Below are 20877 nucleotides of genomic sequence, written 5' to 3'. Positions count from 1 at the left end.
CCTTAGAAAAAAAGCAGTAACTCTGCTTGGCTAGTTTAAAATGTGTTTGTTTCTGAGCTCAGACCAGTATCAGTCATAACATTTTTTTCAATATCTTGGTCTTGGATATCACAAGTTAGTTGTTTTAAGTTTTGTATGAGACTTTAGTGCAGTTGGGACTTCACTATCCATAATCAAGTTTTTCTTCACTGAAACCAATATTAGTCTTCAGTTACAAGATGCCTCACTAGTACAGAACCAGGAAGTACATGGGTCTAATTTGCAGAAGCTGAATTTAAAACAGTTGAGCTTGTTCATTGTTGCCTTATGTGTTCAAGCTTTCATGGACCTGTTGGAGAGGGTCTAAAGGAGAGTTACGAATATGATCAGAGTGCTGGAGCACCTCGTCTATGAAGACAGACTGAGAGAATTGGGATTGTTCAACCCAAAGAAGAGCAGGTTCCAAGGAGACCTTATAGCACTTTGCAGTACTTAATGGGGGCTACAGGAAGGCTGTAGAGGGATGTTTTACAAGGGACATTAGTAGGACAAAGGGTAATGGCCTTAAGCTCAAGGAGGGTAGATTTAGATTAGATATTAGCAAGAAATTCTTTGCTGTGAGGGTGGTGAGGCACTGGAACAGGTGTCCAGGGAAGTTGTGGATGACCAGTCCCTGGAAGTGCTTAAGGCCAGATTGGATGGGCTTTGAGCAGTCTAGTGAAAGATGTCCCTGCTCACAGCAAGGGGTTTTGGAACTAGATGATCTTTCTGGTCCCTTCCAACCCAAACCATTTCTTGATTCTATGACTGAACTGGAGGAAAATTGATGAGTTGTTTAACTAGTGATGAAAGGATGGGCTCATGGTACCAGAGAAAGATTTTGGATACCTGACGTAACTAGATAACTTGGATAGCTCACAAGAACTAGACTGTGCAGTGAACTAGAAGCAAAATTGATGAGTAGTCCTGACCTGCTGAGTTATTATTTATTTTAGTAACTTCTACCAAAAAAAAAGTGTCCTTTTTCAGTCTCTTCAGTCTTCTTTCAGTCTCTTGCTTTTAGAATTAGCTGTCCATAAACAGTCATCACATTTGCATTCTTAGAAAATTTGGCTGCTCTAAGGTGCCATGAAGAGAGATAAATGTGTGGTGGCCAGTATTATCACCACTGATAGCCACCTCCTTTATTGATCTTCAGGCAGAGCACAGCTGTCCTCAAGTCAATTTGGTAATTTTACCTAGCTGAATTGCTGAGGTTTGTTTATTTGAACAAATGCCTAGTTCTGTGGTTCAGGTTTTCCAACTCTCTTAACTTGTCAAGTTTTTCATTGTGAGTTAGTATTATATCGGCATTAAATATTTACAGTATTTTACAAGGATTGCTTTCTCTCTGTCTTCTCTGTGCCCTGTATTTTTAAAAAATCACTCCTTCAGATTAAAGATATGTGAGATGTTCTGCCACGTATTTATGCTTTAGTGGCTAATTTAGCATGATTAAAGAATTCTGCTTGTATTATTGGTATACTTTTCAAATTAGTGCTCTTTATTTTTCAATGGAAACAAAGCTTAATACTATTGTTAATTGCGTAAAAGAGTTAACATACTCCAATACCTAGATTTAATTGGATTGGGAAATACCTTAAAATGTATCTTTGATGCTTCTTGTCCCATGCACAAGGTGAGTGCTGGATTTTTGCCCACAGTTTGATTAGAGGACATTGGGTTTCATCTCAGTCTGGGCTTATTCATGTCAGAAACTGAGCTCACAGGCAGCTCCTTATCACCAGAAGCAGGGCTGTGCATGTGCAAGTGCATATCCAGAGTGACAGTGAAAAAGTAAAAGGGAGAAAAAAGTAAAAAAAAAGAAGGGTTAAAAAAAGATCGGCTGCAGACTGCTGAGCATAAGCAGCTGCTGCTCGCTGTCTTGTGCTGTGAGAGCACCTTTCTGACAGGTTCTCAGGCTCGGCTCCGAGGTCAGCGCGGGATTAGGTTGGGAACCCACTTTGCTTCTCCTGACAGCTGCAATGTTTAGTCACCACACAGTGACTTCAGCCCTGTGGCTTCTAAAGAATGTTTAATTAGTTTGCCTGCTATCAAAAATTATCTCAAGCAGAGACACGAACATATGTTGGAATTGGAGAAGACATAGCAGGGGGACTGGTGAAGGATGACATCCAAAATATTATGAATAATTTTTTATATGGTCTGTTACACTGCTAAAATTTAAAGTTTCCTTAGGTAGTGATCCTAAAGTGAAGAGGTGCTTTTGTTCTACATAATTATTGTTGAGACATTCCCTGAAAACAAGGTTTCTTCTCTAATAAAAAAGTATGTTGAAGCAAACAAGTATGCTGCTGTTCTCTCCCGTGGAGTAAGAGCTTGGTGGGAACTTGAGGAGCCTTGGGAAGACACAAGTGCCGTTGTGCGAGGAGAGCCAGCCCTCCTCAGCAGCGCACTGTGAGCACAAGCCAAGTTGAGCAAGCTTGTTATGGATAAAAGCCTTGGTTCTCTGCTGCTTTCCCTTGGGACTGGCAGTGTCTCGCTGTAAATTGTGACTCCATCGCACCCAGAAATACTTCCTGAAAACCCAACTCTTTTCCAAATAGCTTTTAATGCATGAAATGGATCAGGGTTCCCTCCTTTGTAAGCTTTCTGTAAGAAAACAAACTGCATTTAAAGGTTAAAAGCCTTTTCACTGAAATGTGTAACTGTGTGGCCTTTGGTGGGAGCAGGGACACAGGAGACAAAACGTGGCAGCAGCCACTGGGTTTCACAGCCTGGTATAAGGCACAGCCTGCAGCCACTGCTTCCACTGGGCTGAACCTCCTGAGAGTGGAGCTTCTGTAAGGGCATTTTCCCACCAGGAGGAAAGCTAAGGAGCCAGGGCCTAAGAGGAGCTCATTGGCTTATGGGTTGAGTCGCTGAATATTTATGTTGCATTAGACCAGCAGAGACCGTAGGACAGAAATATATGAATACACATTTATAGCAACCCTAAAGACATATACCCAGCTATGTGGACTGCAGAACAAATTGGTGGGTTTTTTTTCTTTTCCTGTATTCTACTTTTTTCTTACTTTGTTTTACTGACTGGTTTTAGAAATGTTTTTTTTTTCCCTACCATATTATTTGCAACTACCTCGTGGTATAGATAATCCCAATGAACCTCAGTCTGTATTAATTTTTTATAGATTGTTCTGAATTAACATGATTTGTACTTTTTAAAATACATCCTGTGGAACTTTGTGGCCTGTTTTTCATTTTTACTTGTCCTCCCTCCTGCTATTTAAAGCTCAATTAACTTTTCATTAAAACTTTGTAGGCTTTATGGTATAGGAATCATATCACCTTGTCTGTTTGATTCCTTGATGGAATAAGATAGCTTTTCATATTGTGATCTTAGGCTTATATGAGGGGTTGATAACATTGTAGGAGAAACAGCCTGTTGCATATCCTAGGCTGTACAAATAGCTGTCAGTAAGATGTATCTCTGTACAAGTTGTCATGTCAAATTACTAATTTCTGTCGCTGACTCTGCAGTTCTCAAGAGGAATGTTGTAAATATTAATGAAACATGTTTTTCAATCTCCCAGTGCTATAGTAAACTATTATTCCCATTTTATGGAAAAAAAAATTACAGTGTGGAAACTGTAAGATGCTCATGAATATGGACATTTTTGGCAGGAGTAGGAAGTAACTGAATTTATAATGTCTGTGTTTTAACCAGGAGACATTATTCTTCCTGGCTGAAATTCATTGATTCACATCATAATTGCAAAGGACTCTTCTGATAAATGGCATAAATGTTGCTGGGGCTTTGCAGCATCTGTTTTCTGGCAGTCAGACACGGTCAGACTGTGGAGAAGCTTGGAGTTAAGTGAAGCATCTACCTCTGCTTGTGCCAATTTGCAGAACTGTGATATAATGGAGGATGTCAGCAGGATTCTTCTCTGCTTTACAGCAACAAGAACTCAACACTGCCTTCTTCATTAGTGTTTAAATTCTTTTTTTGCTTACTTAAGGTTTTTAAGAATAAGCTAGAATGGTTAATACTTTAATATGTGTAACATCATGCATAACAGTATGCAGTTATTTCATCATCCCTCAGTCAGTTGCTAAGCATTGACTGATGTTTTAACAAATATAACAAATATTTCTTAATACTAAGATAGAAATGCTGTATACAGTCCTGTAAACAGGTGTTTTCTTATGTTTTGGATACAAATTTATACAGAATTCCATGCCTTTTTTTAAAATATAGATTTTGCTATAAACCCAGTAGATATTGTCCATTGTGTATTGTAATTGTTAGTGTTTTTTTTCTATTTTAGACTTGTTTGTAGGGAAAGGTTCCTATTAAAACTTATTTCAGAAAAGAAAAAAGCTTAGTAGAGTATTGCACTCCTCCTGAGATCTGTAGAAACACACGGTACCAGGAAAAAGAAAATGGAGAAAGATTATTCTCCCAACCTGTGTACAAACTGGAGTTGCCTCTTGTAGACCATAATGAAAACAACCTGTATGATGCAGCACAGGAAGTATGCTATGAATGGAGGAGCAGCAGCTTAAGATGGTTCTCTTCTCCACAGAGTGCATATTGCTGTGTACTGGGCTGTTGGGGATTGGCCCCTCTCTGCAGTGAGTCTGAGAATGTTTGTTACGTGCGATTTTGCTACCTAGGATTGTGTAATTTGCTGACAGCTGTTGTTTCAGAGATAGGCAGAAGAGTGGTATTCTTATTTCTCCCTTATCCTGTACATCTTCCAGTTCCCCATCAGCCTTCCTGTTGTCTCTGTTACCATAGAGACAATACTTCACTACCTGTCCGATGGTAATCAAATGGAGAGTCTTTGGGAGAGCAGGAGAGTACCCATCAGTAGGATATTCTAGCCATTATTTCTCTAAATCTAACTAGAAAAAACCCTGAAATGTGCTAAAAATCTCTATATCATTCACGGTTGTTCTGTGTGAATGGGGGAAGTCATTCTTTTCATAGAAGTGGTGTGTTTTAACTCACATTAGGAGACTGGTGTTCAGTTAGGAGAATAATAGAATCGCAGAATGGTTTGGGTTAGAAGGGACCTTAAAGGCTATCTAGTTTGCAGCCCCCTGCCATGGGCAGGGACACGATCCACTAGACCAGGTTGCTTAAAGCACTGTCTGAGTGGCCTTGGATCCACAACTCTGGGCAACCTGTTCCAGTGTTCCACCACTATCATCATAAGTATGTCTTCCTTATGTTCACACTAAACCTCCTCTCTTTCAGTTTAAAACCTTTGGCTCTTTTCCTGTAGCTATAAAGTCTGTTCCCATGTCTCCAATAAGCCCCCTTTACATGTTGAAAGCTGTAAGGAGGTTTCCCCTGGAGCCTTCTCTTCTCCAGGCTAACAGCCCCAGCTCTCAGAGCCTTTCTTTATAGGAGTGTTACAGCCCTCTGATATTTTCATGGTCCTCCCCTGGTCCTGGTCTGGCAGGTCCATGTCTCTTGTGCTGTAAACCCCAGAGCTAGATGCAGTATTCCAGGTGGGGTCTCAAGGAAGCAGAATAGAGGGGCAGAATCCCGTTCCTCGACCTGCTGCCCCTATTAATGTTGTCTTTCGGTTGTGTATCTTGCCATTCATTTTCTGCTCTAAATCTTTGGCTTTGGAAATATTTTTAAAGTTTTGATTTTATATCCTCAGTTTTTGTTTCAGTGTATTTTAGCATTCAATGCAGCAGATGTATTCCAGAGAGAAGGAAATGCCATTCCCCTTTTGGGAAGAAATTACAAAAATCTTTCATTTATGAGAGAGGAGTCAAGGGAGTTTTTTTCTAATAGTGTAGTGGAAGATAATACTATTGGCAGGGAATTAATTTTACCTTTGTATGTAGAGTATTGATAAAAATGTGGCATGTCACACACTGATGTGTTCCCTTTCATTAAGTATGTTGTGTGAATGACAGGGAATTGAGTAGGAAGTGCTAATTATCAACCCCAGTTTTATGTATAATTGTGCTTATAATGAGAAGTAAGAGTGGTTTGTTTACTGTGTGCTTCAGTTCTGAAATATAAAAACACAGCCAGCAGCACAATGAAGAGCTGTCCTCATAAATACACTCAATCTGATACCAGAAATTGATTTGGTATTAAAGCAGTGCATTGCAGGTATGCATATGGTACCAATGATTTAAATGCACATTTTATGCAATATCCTCAGTTTGAGGGAGAGCCAAAAGAATGATGGAGGAGATTGAAACCACAAAGGCCACCTGAGCTTCTTTGGTTACGCCATGTGCTGGTTATGTCATGCAATAGTTCTTTGTGGTCTCACTCTTGTGAGATTGTGATGGGGAGGACTTCTCAGTGGGATGGATTGTATTTGGGCAGTCATTGCTCATGAGCATGATGTGTTATCTGCTGGCTGATGTTTTGTGTACAGCTGTTAACGTTTATGTTACTGCTGGTTTATCTGCAGTAGCAGTATTACTGAGCAGGAGGTAGGCAAGTATGAATATGAATATGAATGTTTGCTATGACATATGGCATCTTTCATCAAGGGCGCATCTCTGAGGTTTTTCTTCTCTTTGTCTTCTTTAATCATCTGAAGAAAAGTGTAGGACTCCTTTATCTAAAAAACTTCTTGATCAATTTATTTATTTTCTTAATAGTGCTGTATGGAATAATCCAAGGGGGCATGGGATATTTCTGTTTATTTGAAAATAGACAGTTTCCACTGTGTATCTTCTTTTTGTGGAAGCATTTGAAAGGCCCAGTTTCTGGTAAGTCAGTTGCTGTATTCTGCCAGCAGCCCTGGGAGCTGTTAAGTTCCATTTATGCCATTGCCCAGCCAGTAATTGTATATGATTGGTTGAGAAGAGATGTCAATTTCCAAATGGTTTCCTGGACATTTGTTCAGAAACTAAGCCAGAATCATAGAAAGGTTGCTCATCTCAGTTTAAGCTAAATGAAGTTTGAGGTGTTCTGGAGAACTGTGGGGGACATGGTATTGGTACTGTGGGCCTGAGTCAGAGGTACCTGACTGCATGGAAACTTAGCAGTTGTGCCAGCCCTGGACTGGTTCTCACAGAGGTCCTTTCTGCCTGAATCAGAGTTTTCTAACCCAACATCCACCTGGTCTCACTCTGGAGATGAGACCCAAAGTTAAGAAGTGGCACAAGAGAAAAAAACTGCTGGGCTAAGTTTCTTATCCTGTCTTCTGCTCTCAGATTCCCCTCCATTTCTGATTTTTGTACCTCATATACTGAAGTCCAGCATAGATTCTGTGATTCTGAGATGCTTCCATCTATTTTCCAGTTCTGTGCCCTTTCTTCCTTTCCAGCTCAAAGAATCTGGTCTGATCTGTTAGCCCTGTAGTTGCACTTTCAACAACGAAGGGGATTGGAAAGCCCCTTGTGCTAGTAATTGCATGCAATTTCTGTACCAGTTTGAAGATATAGCTTGTCCACTGTTTGTCATCAGCTGCGGGATATTGATGGAGATTGCTTTTTCCTAAAGCAGTAAAAGCTGCATACAGTATTTATGTTATGCAGTAAATACAGACTGCTACATCTGCCTACTGAGTCAGAGCAGAGAAACAGGGCACATTTCTCTAGTTTGTATGTGTTATGCACTTTTTCTCATGCACAGGCATGCTCAAAAAGCAATCAAAGAGATCCTTATAGCTGTTTTCAAAATCTGACCAGACACCAGGAACTGAGAAGTGCTTCATTTTCATCTTAAATTTTTCTAAGTCCTTTATATTGTTTAATGCATAGAAGGAATGGTATTTGTGTAAGGAACAGCTATGCCATGCTTTGAATAGTTCAAAAAGATAGAATTCCCTATTTCTTCTTGGCATTGGTAGGGTATCACTATATTAATATGCTTCACATTCACAAATGGATGTAATTTTTCAGGATCCTATGAGCAGAGAGGCATATTTATCCCATATTTACCTCAGTTCACAAATGGGTAGCTAAGGATCAGAGATTGAGGATGCAAGTATATATTATAAATTCTGGGAATTATGATTGCACAGCTTGAACCATTTCATCTTCCATTTCTCCTCTTACTTTGATACCTAGCACTCTTCCTGCAGCTGTATGAACCAAGCAGCTGCCTTTGTGATCAGAGCCAGTATTAGATACTGGCCTGTGCCTCCAGCACTTTCCTTTCAGCTGCATAGGCAGGCAGGCAGCTGCTTTTATGTATTAATATGTGGAGTTGGCATTGGTTATTAAGGCAGCTGCTCGGCTGCCCTTACAGCTGGAGGAAGGGTGTTTCCTACTAGGAACAGCTCATAGGAGTGGAGAGACTTCAAAACAAGGAGGGTATGGCCTGGCTTTTCATCTCTAAGCTATATTGCTTAGGGCTGTGAAACCGTGTGATTTCATTAGGAAGTGTGTACAATTAATGGAAGTAATTGAATACGTTGAAGTTACCTACCATTTTTTTCTTCTGCATTTTATGGATTTAGACTGGTGACAAAAGTCACCATGTGACCTGATTTTTTCTAAAGCAGAAATGTTTATATAGCTTAAATTTAACTGACTGAGTTGAAGTTTTATACTGAAATTAAAACCTGGTAGCTCTGCCTCCTTTAATTGTATAATTAGTGTCTGTTCAGAAGAGTTTTAACATCTTTTTGTGATTTTCATAAAGAGAGGTAAAATGGGAGCTCGTGCATGTCTTTCCTGGCTTGTAGCGCTTGGCTGTTTGTTGAGGGTACTTCTGTGGGGTTTAAAGACTCAAGTGAGTTTGAACCTTAAGCTCCTACTTCTGCACTTACTCAAAGAAAAAGACTGAGGCTTGCATTACTGTTGGTGCAGCCTTTGACAGATGAAAGCTCTACCCTGCTGTATTTCATCTGGGTATCAACAGCCAGTGGCAGCTTCATTTTAGAAGGCCTTGTCCATATGAAACTTCCTCCTGTCAAATTCTCAAGTAACATAAGGCTTAGATGAAAAGAAGAATGGGGATTAGTGAAAAGCCTGAAAGTGCTGTGTGTGACATAAAGCCATGCCATCATTGGTAAGTGACATAAAGCCCACAACCAAGCTACTTCAGACTTCGTGGACAATGTTGAATGGAGTAGCAAAATTGTGCAGAGAGCACCAAAGTGCTTCTGGAAAAAGGAAAGCAGTGGAGAGAGAGTAAGCAAGGCAATATTTAATATTCTGTTGAGTGGGCAAAGCAAGCATCAATGGTGCAGCACTGTGCACCTCTTGAGTATCTAGCAAGCTTTCATATGGGGCTAGTGAAATAAAAGAAGTCTTTGAGGAGTAAATAGGAAAGCATGAGAGGACCTCGGTGTTGACGGGAGCACGTTCCGCTATGGGACTGGGAGTCGTACGCACCATAAGCTGCTCTTGGAGTGTAAACAAACACTGCTTGGAAGAGTGTGGCATGCTTTTCCTTTGATGTTGCTGAGAGGTTTTGAAGTATGCGTAAGAAGTAGTCTTCCTCTTTTTCACACCCACCTCCTCACACCACATAGTTAAAATTAGTTTCTGTTCTTTCCTATGGTATTTGCAGTATGTTGAGTGAAAGTGTTTTCTTTTTGTTTTTTGGTTATAATGAAAATCTCTTCTCCCTTCAAAAGTCTTCAGACCAAAAGTTAAGTTTGTCCAATACTATTTTTAGGTGCCAATTCAAAGAAACATTATTATTGAGTGTAATTTCTCCTTTGATATACAAATGAGATTCTTTTGATGTGGGGTGGTTGTTCCCATAGCAAAGCAACTCTTCAGGGCAGTTCATTATTAGCAAGCAATTGTTAAATGTATTCATCTGTTTGTACCATGTAGGCAAAAGTGATTGTGGGGCTCCCTAAGTAAGCTTGTCTCATACCCCGTGGTCTATCTCTCCTGTTACTGATCCTGCTGAATTCTGTGAGATTTTGAATACTTGGAATAAAATTATCCACTGTAATTTTCCCTTCCTGGTTGTTTATTTTTCTTTCTGTGCTGGAGAAAGTGTCAAGCATTTCTGAATGTATATTGACTTTTTAATGTACTGTTATCCTGTCCAGCTTCTGGACAATACCTTGACATTTGACAGGGGTGACCTTCGTCAGGAAGGTACCTCATGCTACTTGCTTGATAGTCCATGTAGACTGAGCTAGCAGACATTTGGACACATACATGGGTGTCTTTAGTGTCTACTGGTTCTTCTCCCAGACCAAAGGCAACTGGAGCACTGACAGCAGAAACTCATGTCCTACAGCCCTGTGAGGAAGGATTGATAGTAGGCAGGAAGAAACGGTGATATCTAGACTTGTTTTATTTCTCCTGGTCAGAAAAAGAATGATTTGCATTTCACAGTCCCTTGGTCACTGTGCCAGTTGTCAGTCATATGCTTAGAGAATCAAGTACCATTTTTAGTGTCAGATGGTAGTTTGCATGGGGTGCCAAGAGTAACAGCTAGTAGTAGTGCTGATCTTCCCAAGGGAAGAAGAGAAAACTGAACTGGGATTTAGAAGAGTTAGGCTCTTCTTTCTGCTCTATGCTATACTTCTATAGCAGTAAAACTACTGGTGTTGAATTAAATGTGAATGTTTACCTAAGGGGCTGAATTGTGAATGTTGGAGAGACTTTTTTCATTTTTGTCTTCAGCTTTTGGAATTTTTTTTTCTGTCTTAACTTTCTTAAAGCTTTCCTTCATGTCATAAATACCAGAATTAACAAAGTATTAAAGCGAGTTTATTTCAAGATTTCTTTTTTAATCATTTCAATATGAAAATAATTAGTGCATGGATTCAAAACCTATTTCTGGTATAGAAGATGATTCAGTCATATCTTTTGATCTTGGCTGGAGGAAGAACAAAAAAAATTGGCTTGGTTTAGACAATTAGCTTAGATATTTGGTAAACAAGTTCAGCTGTTAGGATGGTGAAACTGTCAAAGAGCTTACCCAGGGCCAGTTGTAAAAAAACCTTTCCTTCACAGAAGATTCTTAAAAACAAGTTAGATGCATTTTTCATCATGCGATGTCCTTTGGTGTAAAAGATAAGACTTGATGTCTCATCCGACTTTTAATTTCTCTGATTTTGGTCAAGTATTTAGAAAGTTGCTGGTCATTAAAGAAGACTTGCTTTTAAGACACTTTGAGGCAAGTACATTAGAAAATCCAGCATTTCAATAAAGTGAAGCAGACATTTCAAAATTCCTGAAATAAATATTTCTTTGTGCTGCTTGTAAAATACTTTTTTCTAAGAGTTTGTGTTACCTTGCAAGTGATCTAGATGAATGAGAAATGCTCATAAATACAATCTCAAAGTAATCTGCTCAACTTCTTTTGTAAATGACCATGAAATAATTAGGAGTGAGATGGGGAAGCATTTGGCTGAATTATTGATACAGCTGTTACCTGGGATTGATTCTGCCACCTCAGTTTGATTTTTTCATTTCAGTCAGCTCTCATTCCTTTCCATTTGCTTTATAATTGTTGGAAAAAGCTGAGGTGGTCAATCATATGACCTTATCTCTAAAACTATTTGCTGTCAGGCTTTGCTAAACTGCAACTTGAGTAAATATCTTCTGGCTCACCAAAGACTTGTGCTATTTAACAAGAAATAAACTTTTCTTGTGGTTTCTCAACTTCTGGCCCTCCAGTTTCCTGTTTTTTCATCTATGCTTCTTACTAAAGAATAAACAATACCCACAGCTTGTACCTGGGTGGTTTTCTGTTCAAGTTTGAAAATGTTAGGGGGAAAAACCCCAAAAAGATGTGAGCATCCAATATCATAATCAAATAGCAGTATCTGGTACGAGCCTACACACACACTGTAATCTCTCTCCTTTAATATTTGTGTGTGCACACATGCACAAACCAGTTGACTGCTGAAAGGAAAACTCTTTTAAGAAGATATATTGTTGTCATTTAATGTGTTGGTTAGTCATTGCATAGAAGCTCTTTGGAAATCAAAATCAGAAAATAAATATTGAAAATGCTGAAGAGTAATTAACTTACTTTTCCCCCCATTACTTAGTATGACACACTGTAGCAGCTTGAGTTAGAGCAGTCGTGCTCCCATGTGTTGGAGGATGGCATTTTTCAGGCTAATACACTGCTACTCTGAAAAATCTAAATATTTTTAATCTTTTTGAGGATGCAGTTTAGTTACATGTATTTGATATCAAACAGCTAACCTGTATATTACTTCACAACCTGTGCAATTACCGTGCAAAGCAGTTTGCTCTGAAACTTTTTATTTTACAACATCCACAGAATCAAATAAGGATAAATCCCAGTGGTTTGAACATTAAGTTCTTAAATTTCACTAGTCCGCATTTTTATGTTTTTTTTTTCTTTTTTAATTTACTTTGTACAAATTTCTACAAAATATTAGTTCTATACAACATTTTTAGTCCACTGTTACCTTGACAATTATGTTATGTATAAACTTTAAATATAGCTGTAATCAGAGTGCTGTTTGTACTGCACTGTCAAATGATAGAAGTGTTATGAGTTGGGTTTTTTTGCATCACAAAGATGGATAAGCATGTATTTGACATCCAGACTATGATGACAGTATTCCAGACACATTCAGTATGTAATTCCTTGGTCTCTTCCCCAGTCCTTCCAGCAAAACTAATTTAGTTTTCTAAGTGAGGCTGCAACATTCAAATTATGCCTGGTAAAGGTAGGAAAAAAATCCACTGAAATAATTATTTGGAGCCAAATCTGTTCTCTGTATCTTTACAAAACATGATTGTGGGGCATTAACTATTCAGGTGGCAAAAGGGAACCCTTGGACTTCCCAGAGCCACTTTGCTGTCTCTGTTGCAGCACCAAGGTTATGGCAGCCATTGTCTTACCATTTCCCCAGCTCTGCAGTGGCTGGTCCCCCACTGCCATTCAGAAAGGATGCTGCTGTTTCCCTTGCCCACAAAAATTGCTCTTGGGATAGAGAATCCAATGTGTAGACAAACCTAAGTCTCCCGCCAGGGATTTTGAGTTTCCAGCCAACAGTAATTGCAATGCTAGCTGTACTCTAAAACTTCTGTGACTTCTTTCTGATTTTTACTGTAGTTGGTGAAGAAAAGCCATCAATCTTGAATTTATTTGCTGTTTTATTGGGTGTTAAGTGTGGCAAGTTGCTAAAATCCTATGTTAAATAAAGCTGACTTTTTAGATATTAAATTTTTTGTATATTTGTACATTAAGTTTTACTTATATATTATAAAAAGTACATTTCGTAAATCAAAATTATTCCTATGCAAAAAGTGACACTTTAAGGTTCAGTGATTACTCCTGTATTGTCATATTGTATTACTGGCAAGTTTTGATCAAATCTGTTCTGCCTATGAAAGACAAATAGCTTAGGTTTTGTAAAAAGAAAGTCAAATCAAGTATTTAAAAGTTTCCATTTAAGACTTTTTATTTACAGTGTGGAATAAATAGTGGCCTTTTAACTGTAATATTTTTCTTAGTGTTATTTGTGTGCATCCATCAGTATTGGGGTTGAGTAACCTCACCTTAACCAGCATGCTTTCTTCTAAGTTTCTTCTGGGGATTCATGTAACTTCTTAAGTGTGGTTAATGCTGAAACAGGACAGAGTGAGATGTGGCCAGGACAGGGTCCGAAAGGGTGCAAGTGAAGCGTGCTTTAAGTGCAGCGTGCTTGTTACATAAAGGAGGTGCTGAAATAGTGTCAGCCTCACTGGAGTTCAGTTTAAGGTTTGGGTCCACCAGCATAGTGGTGCAGTGGTGGTGACAGCTCTGGAAGTGAATCTCTGATGCCAGGTACTTATACACTGTGTCCTGGCTGCAGGTAAAATTTCTACAGGTGATAAATGGCTTAGCAGGTACTGATGATCAGCCCTGTAGCAGCCTAAACCTGTACCTGCTTCCTGATGCTCAGCCCTGCTTGGGCTCTGCGGGCGTTTTGTCACCCACATAATCTGAACTTGTTCCCAAGTATAAGAGAAACTGAATTTGACCTGGGTGACAGAATGCCTGTTCTTGCTTTGTGTGGTCATTAATGTTATAACTAACACCACTGGCTTCAAACATGATTTACTACAGCCAGGGTATTTTAAAATGCACAAGTAAATCCTTTCAGACTTGATAACATTTTAATGGAATTGACACATTAATAGGTAAAATCGTTTATGTGTAGTTTTTACTTTTCCTTATGTGAGAAAACTTTCAGACTGATTGTTTCCACCCACAATAGTATTGTGAATTGCTTGGACCATCAATACTTTCCTTAAATCTTTTGTGGAGTACAATAAACCTCCCTGTCCTTTTTATAGGGAGAGTGGTAGAATTTCACCTGCCATTTAAAATGCAGATAATACATTGTTTGGAGAAGTTTGTTTGAAAAGGTAGGTTAAGCTGGAATGAGTCATCAGCAGGGTGCTCTCTGTGTGTGCATGTATTGGGAACTTGATACTGTGGGAAAGCTGCAAGGCGCCTTCTAAGGTGATGGAAAAGAAATACTGTACCACAATTAGTTTTACTCACAAACAAGAATAGGATTTTGTTATCGTGATTAATTGCATTTTACCGTGTTCCACCAGTAGATAAGCAATAACAGGAGCTGGAATTCTTGGATGATAGTGAGAAAGAAAAGACTAAAAAAGTGAAAGGTACGGAAGCAGCCTTGAGGTCTCCCTTGCTTTCCCTAGCAAATATAACCACAGTGTCCAGCTTCTGAGATAGATGGAAATGTTAAGCAAGTCCCTTTTCAGTGACAGAGCTTATTTGAAAATGGGTTGGGACAAGCCTGTTCTTTGTTTTATTAATGTTACTGAATCTTTTGTATAAAGTTGGCATTTGAAAGGAGGACTGCCTTTAGTACAAGATCAGCTTCTAACGTTTTGGGTTCCCATTTTATTCCAGGCTTATAAACTTCGAATATTCCATTGGTTTTGATTTGCTTTGATAAGATCCCTCTAATATGAAACACTGGAAAAACTTGTTGTCTTTTGAGGTGGGGTTAGGCAACGAGATTTTCAAGGCAGTTTGGGGAAGAAACTCAGAGTAAAAGGTTTAAAATAGAAAACAAAAAGGGTGTGTAACCTGGAGAAGTAGATGGAAGGGTGATGGGTGGATGTGCTGGACTTCTTTACAATTTTTTCCACTCTTGTTCATGTATGCCAGCACTCTAAATACACAGTAATTCACTGGCAGAATGTATTTAGTTTACTATTCCAGAACATCTTCAAAACCTATTAAAATACAAAACTCATTCTTACTTGTCAAAAACTAAAGATGAACGTATCAGACATGATTAGTTTGCTGTAAAACAGTTTCCTGCATCTATAAAAAGGCATAGTGAGTTTTATAAGTTTTTGAAATCTTTGGATTATTGAAATATATTTTCATTAATTTTTAAGAATATAAATATAAGTGTTCAGGGGAATCTTTTGCAGAGAAAAATGATGGGGGAACTTGAATATTGCTTACATATTATCAAAGCTGTGTGTAAAACATACAGAATGTACAGCAGTTGCAGGTAACAGAGAGAAAATGAGACAGAATCTTAACAGGTTCCATTTTCCAGTTCAGGAATGTGGGATATAGACCAAGGTGCTTGGTCTTCTAGAAGCAGGTATGAGCATTGGCTAGGAAAAAAGTTCTCACTGCTTGTATCCCGCAACCCCAGCTAGAGAAACTTTTGGTGCCATTTTTAAAATCAAATAAATGCTGATAAGGAGAAGGGAGGTGACAAAGGAAGTTATATGGGGAGTTTCAGATAAAGTGTCTAAAGTTTGGAGGAAAATACAAAGAGTAGAGTAGGAAATGTATTGCATTCAAAAAAACATACTGCTCTGAAAAAAAGTCCAGCAAGTGAGAGATGCTACCTCCTTTCTTTGTTCATTTGTTCTTCATTATTTTACTTGGGTTTGGGGGTTTAGGTTTGTTTTGGTTTTTAGCCCCAGTTCAGCGGGCACTTGTGCAGGCACATTGCAGAGCTGTATGTGTAATCCCACAGAAATCAGTACGTTTATCCTTGTCAGAGACATGGACCACAGCTCTTACAGAATTCAAGCACTAGTTTGCAAATATTTCAAGATTTGCTGTCTGTACACATTTGTACAATACTTAATACAATCACGCTCTGGAGCTGGAACATAGTTAGCAATAACTATGAGGGGGAAAAGGAAAATTCTTTAAAAATCAAATTATTTTCTTGCAATTTACTTACATTTTCATCTTGGTTTTATGAGCACTTACTACTTTCACTGAAAAATGCAAAATAAGAATTGTAAAATATTGTCTGTTCATACACAGATTCTGTATTAAGTATTTATTTTTATTTTCTTGTAATTTTTATTCATGCATAGAACAGGTGAAACATTTTTATTTCGTGCATTGTAAGCTCAAGTAAGTGCTCCAGTTTTAGTCAAATATTTAGTTGTGTTTTATCTAAATGAGTCGTAGGTTTGACATCATTCTTTGCAGTCACCTCTTTTCCAAGGTGATTGGGATGGAGATATCCAGTTCATTCCATTTGCCAGGATCTCATGGCTGTCCCAGGATGTTTTAGGAAGGACATCCAAGTGGTTCCATGTAGATGCTGGCACCCACTCACCTCAAGTCCCTCCAGGTGTGGGCTGGTTTTTTGCCGTGCTGTGTTGTAGCCATTCACATTCCAAGCTCCAGCAGGACGTACTGGCTGACGCAGAGCTGACCCTTCCCATTCAGGTGTTATTAGACCTGGGTGAGTAGAACCTTCTGGACAGTGGAGCTCAGTGCAAAAATGTGTAATCATTCTGGATTTGGCAGAGTCGGGGTTAAACAAGAGCTAAATCTGAAAAGCCACTTCCACTGTGCCCTTTAGAGCCCCTGACAGCGGCAGTCTAGTGCAGCTGTATCAGGTGTAGCATCATAGAGAAGCAGTTCAGATCTGTGTGGTTGGGAAGTCAAGAGGCTGTCAGAGGTGTTTGGACTAATTCCACACCCAGGGAGCCCTGTCAGACCTGGACTCTGCAGCTGAGTCATTCCTCTCTGCATTGAGCTTCCTGGAGTGCTAGACTGGTGTTTCCAAATCCAGAGTAAAATGCTGTGGACACCTCTCCAGATGACAGAAATGTTTTATTCCCTTGCTTTGCGGACAGAAGTTCTAGGAGCTTCTGTAACTCAGTTTTTTCTCTGGAGAAGGCACACTAAGATAACAGTGCATACCGTTACCTGAAAATTCTTTTTCTGATGTGCAATAGGTATGTTAAAACCTGCCTATTTTGCTGAAGCATGTTCTTAGAAAGGTGAGTGTTTGAGAGGAGGATTGAAAGGTTGAGTTTTATTTCAGATTTGCATCTCCTGGCTCCATTTTCCCCTTCAGAAGGATGGGGATGTAATTTCAGATCCTTGGTTAAAGAGTTACAAATATTTGGAGAAACAGATAAGTCACTGCTAATTGATTCCCTGGCCTCATGCTCCCAGTTTTGGAGGTACTGGCATTAAAGCTGAGTCTTGAAGCAATTTGAGTTAATGGTCTCTGTCAGCTGATTAGATGGCACCACACATGTTGGAACAGAGTAGCTGGAGAATGGGAAGGAAGAAAATGAGAATGTGACATTAGCAGGCACAGCTCCAGGAAAAAAAACTTACAGTTTCTTCTGACTTTTGAGTGTAGCCAGGAGCTTGAATATATTTAAATGAGACTGGGTCAGTACAATCCATTAGTCAAGAATTGTTGGATTGTTTAAATTTTAGATGAAGTATAAAAACAAAATAAAAATGCTTACTGGTAAGTGATGGACTTTGCCCTCCGTAGAGGGGCTTTTTATAATAATTTTCTTCCACTGGACTGGTTTTCATTGCTTTACAGCATTAATTTCATGGTAGTGCAAGTTTGTAGTTTAGATTCTCTTATGCTGCTCTCCAGGTGACTGACCCAGTATTCAGAAAGCCAGTAGTATTTGTACTTCTTTTGTATGATTATTTTTCCCTCCTTTTTAAGCTTCAATTTGTTAGTAATCAAAGCCCATGAATGCATCCATCATGTAGGAGACACTTTACTATCTGTAGTTCAGCATTTCATTGTTTTCATTATTACAGTCATAATAATTTATGATAAAGGGACAAGTAGACCCAGAATCCTCATATTATTTGATGAAATGTGAATGTAGGTGTTTAATGCTTAAAGAAATGATTTCTGGTAAAAATAAATTCAGTCTAAAACTAGTCATGTGGGAGAAACTTAACCCTTTTCACTGGGCTTGGGGAAGTAGCTGGTAACTGTTGCTGCTGTTTGACACCCTTGTTCAGATTAAAAAATAAATTAAAAGAAGGAGGAAGGGAATGAAAGAACATTTCCTTACCATGCAGTCACACAAGCTATTGTCTGTGAGCTCCCTGCCCCCATTTCTTTCACCCAGGCACACACACACACACGCACAAAAAGCCAATTTTGTGTCCTTCTGAGCACACAGATGTTCCTCTTGGCATCCCTACAGTATGGATAGGGGTTTTTTGCAGGCACAGAATGTGAGGCTTCTTTGTTGGAGACAAAGTGTTGCCTGTGGTGGGAATTGCTGCAGTGATGGGAAAGTATCGTAATGTATTGTTGGATTACTGTGTTTTTTACCCCAGTAGAGACAGTACATTAAAGTAGCTTTGTGGGAAGTGAATTGTTTGAGCCAAGCCTGGCTAATAACACCCTCTCCTTGGCAAGCAGTCACACAAGGTATGGTTGGCATAGTTTGGATGGTCACAGGATTTGTCCCAGGCATCTGCAGCAGCTCTGCTGCCTTGAGTACAAGTCTCAGCAGCCGCATGTGGTGAGCTAATGAAAGTGCTCTGACCATGGAGAGAGAGCAGTTGTACTTTCAGCTCTTCATTTCTTAGTGTTATGAAGATTTGATATGATACAGGCTTTCTTCTAAATTATTTTTAGGACATCTGTTCTGAAGTTTCTGAATAAAGGGTCTAAGAAAACAGTTTAGAATGTTTAAATTCATTTCTAAGTAACATTGGAAACTAATAGCATTAAGTGTTTGTATACATTAAATTTGTATATAAAAGAGAATTCAAATTGTTTCTTGTGTTAAAGTCTGCCATTGTGCTTCTTTGGGCACAGCTGATGATGTTGTCTGCCTAAAGCTCTGAATCCCACTCTTCTGTTGTTGATAGTACCAAGCATGAGGGTAACACAGACCTGTCTAGATTAAATTCAATTTGTTCATATAATGTTATTTTTATCTCTATTCTTCAATATGCACACATTTTGTCATGACTTTGACTCTTTTGGTTGACAGTTTTGTACTCCCATAATAAACCTCTGATATGAAAGGTCTACTTATGTAGATCCAGTTGCAAGATTACTCAGTTTTAAGTTGGACCAAAGGGGTCAAAAAAGAGCTTATAGGTGAAAAATTCCTGAAAGAAGCTGCTACTAGGAAGAATTTGGAGGTGGGACTGTAGAGGGAAAGTTACCTGACTCTGTATAATAATCTCTAATTCTTTTATTTCTCAGTTGTTTCCTCTACTGACAGAATCTCTATTTTTTCCTTTCTCCCCGAAGTACCTTTATCTATCTCTAATTTTCTCATTGTGGAGAAAGTTGTAATAATTTACGTTTCTGTAGTTCTTTCATCTTTCCACATCTAGGGAAAAAATCCCACAGCCTTATTTGGTATTTTTTCTCAGTGCATGTGTGTGTTGTGTTTAATAAGAACTTAGTAGTGGTTTTCTATTGAGCAGAAGACAATAAAGTGGTTATAGAGGAAGGCATAAGCCAAAAAAGTAAATGGGGAAGATGACTCTTGTCCTTCTACAGTGTCACAACAGTTGTTGCTAGTTCATTTCCAGGTGTATTCCCCATACTGAATGCAGATCTGCTGTCATGATTACACCTACTTTTTTGCTATTTTAAATAAGTTTTTTTCATCTTTGAGGCCTATTTCTTGTTTGTCTCTCCAATTTCACTGAATTGCATAGACTATATTTACTCTAAGCTTTTCCCTCTTCTTTCATTCCCCCTTTAAAAGTTGTAAGCATGCTTCTGTTTCAGAGTCAGTGTCCCCTAAACAGAATTCCCTTTAGAAGGCCTTCCCACCCTTCTGCTGTCTTTGGTGTTAGGAGCCCAGGACACGTTCTGATGTGGTACCCAGAGGCTTTCCCTGGAGGCTCCTCCTTGTGGACTTCCAACCTGAAACTGCCATTTTGTCCTACATGTTTCTTTTGATTTTTCCAGCACTTCATTTCTTCGTTATTGCCTCCAAAATGAAATTTTCTGAAAATTTCCTTATGATAGTTATGTTCAGTGATAGTCCATATTTCCTTAGCCTCAAGCATTATTAGTGCTAGGTCAACCTTCAGTAATTTCTAGTATCTTAATAGTTTGGTAATACCTTGTTTCATACTCTTTGGATGGTTTTCCCCTCCATTTAGCATTTCTAAAAGTTGCCCTTGGCAATCTGAGCTTACTCCTGACATTGTTGGGTGCAGCAGGTGAGTGGCCTGTTAGGTGACCTTTCTCATTGGTAATGCCTTGCCTAGACCCATGAGGTTTTTCATGGATATCCTATATATGTTTTCCTCATCCATTTCACAATTTCATTAAGGACATTTTTTAAAAATCCAAAACACATTTGAACATTATCCCTCCCCCAACTCTGATTAAGATCTATTAATATGTTAGGGTTTTTTGACAGAAAGTGGACCATGAAATATTTACTCCTCTCAAAGGTAAGTGCATAGCATTCTGCAGAGAAGTGAATCTTCCCCATGCTTCACACTGCTACTTGCCAGATCTGGAAAATCAAACTGACAGTGTCAAACTGGTAGCATTTTTAAGGCACCATTCCCCAATTTTCAAGATTTTCATGTTGTCTCTGAATAGACTTTTATTAACTGTGAAAGCCAGTGGCATGAATAATGCAAGTGTTAGCTTACAAAGAAATGTTCCTGACCAAATCTGAAAATGTTCCTTTTGCAGGAGCACCATGAACTCTTTTTCATGA

At 38.8% G+C, this 20877-nt stretch overlaps 1 protein-coding gene across 1 annotated transcript in view; it reads left to right on the top strand.

The window, feature by feature from the left end:
* Nucleotides 1–20877, top strand: part of TPD52 (tumor protein D52) — a 121411-nt gene that overhangs the window by 89748 nt on the left and 10786 nt on the right. The window lies entirely within an intron of this gene.

This window comes from Taeniopygia guttata, chromosome 2, assembly GCF_048771995.1.
Source record: "Taeniopygia guttata chromosome 2, bTaeGut7.mat, whole genome shotgun sequence".
Lineage (NCBI taxonomy): Eukaryota > Metazoa > Chordata > Aves > Passeriformes > Estrildidae > Taeniopygia > Taeniopygia guttata.
Note: the sequence above shows the minus strand (reverse complement) of the source record. Positions and strands in the feature narration are given on the sequence as shown.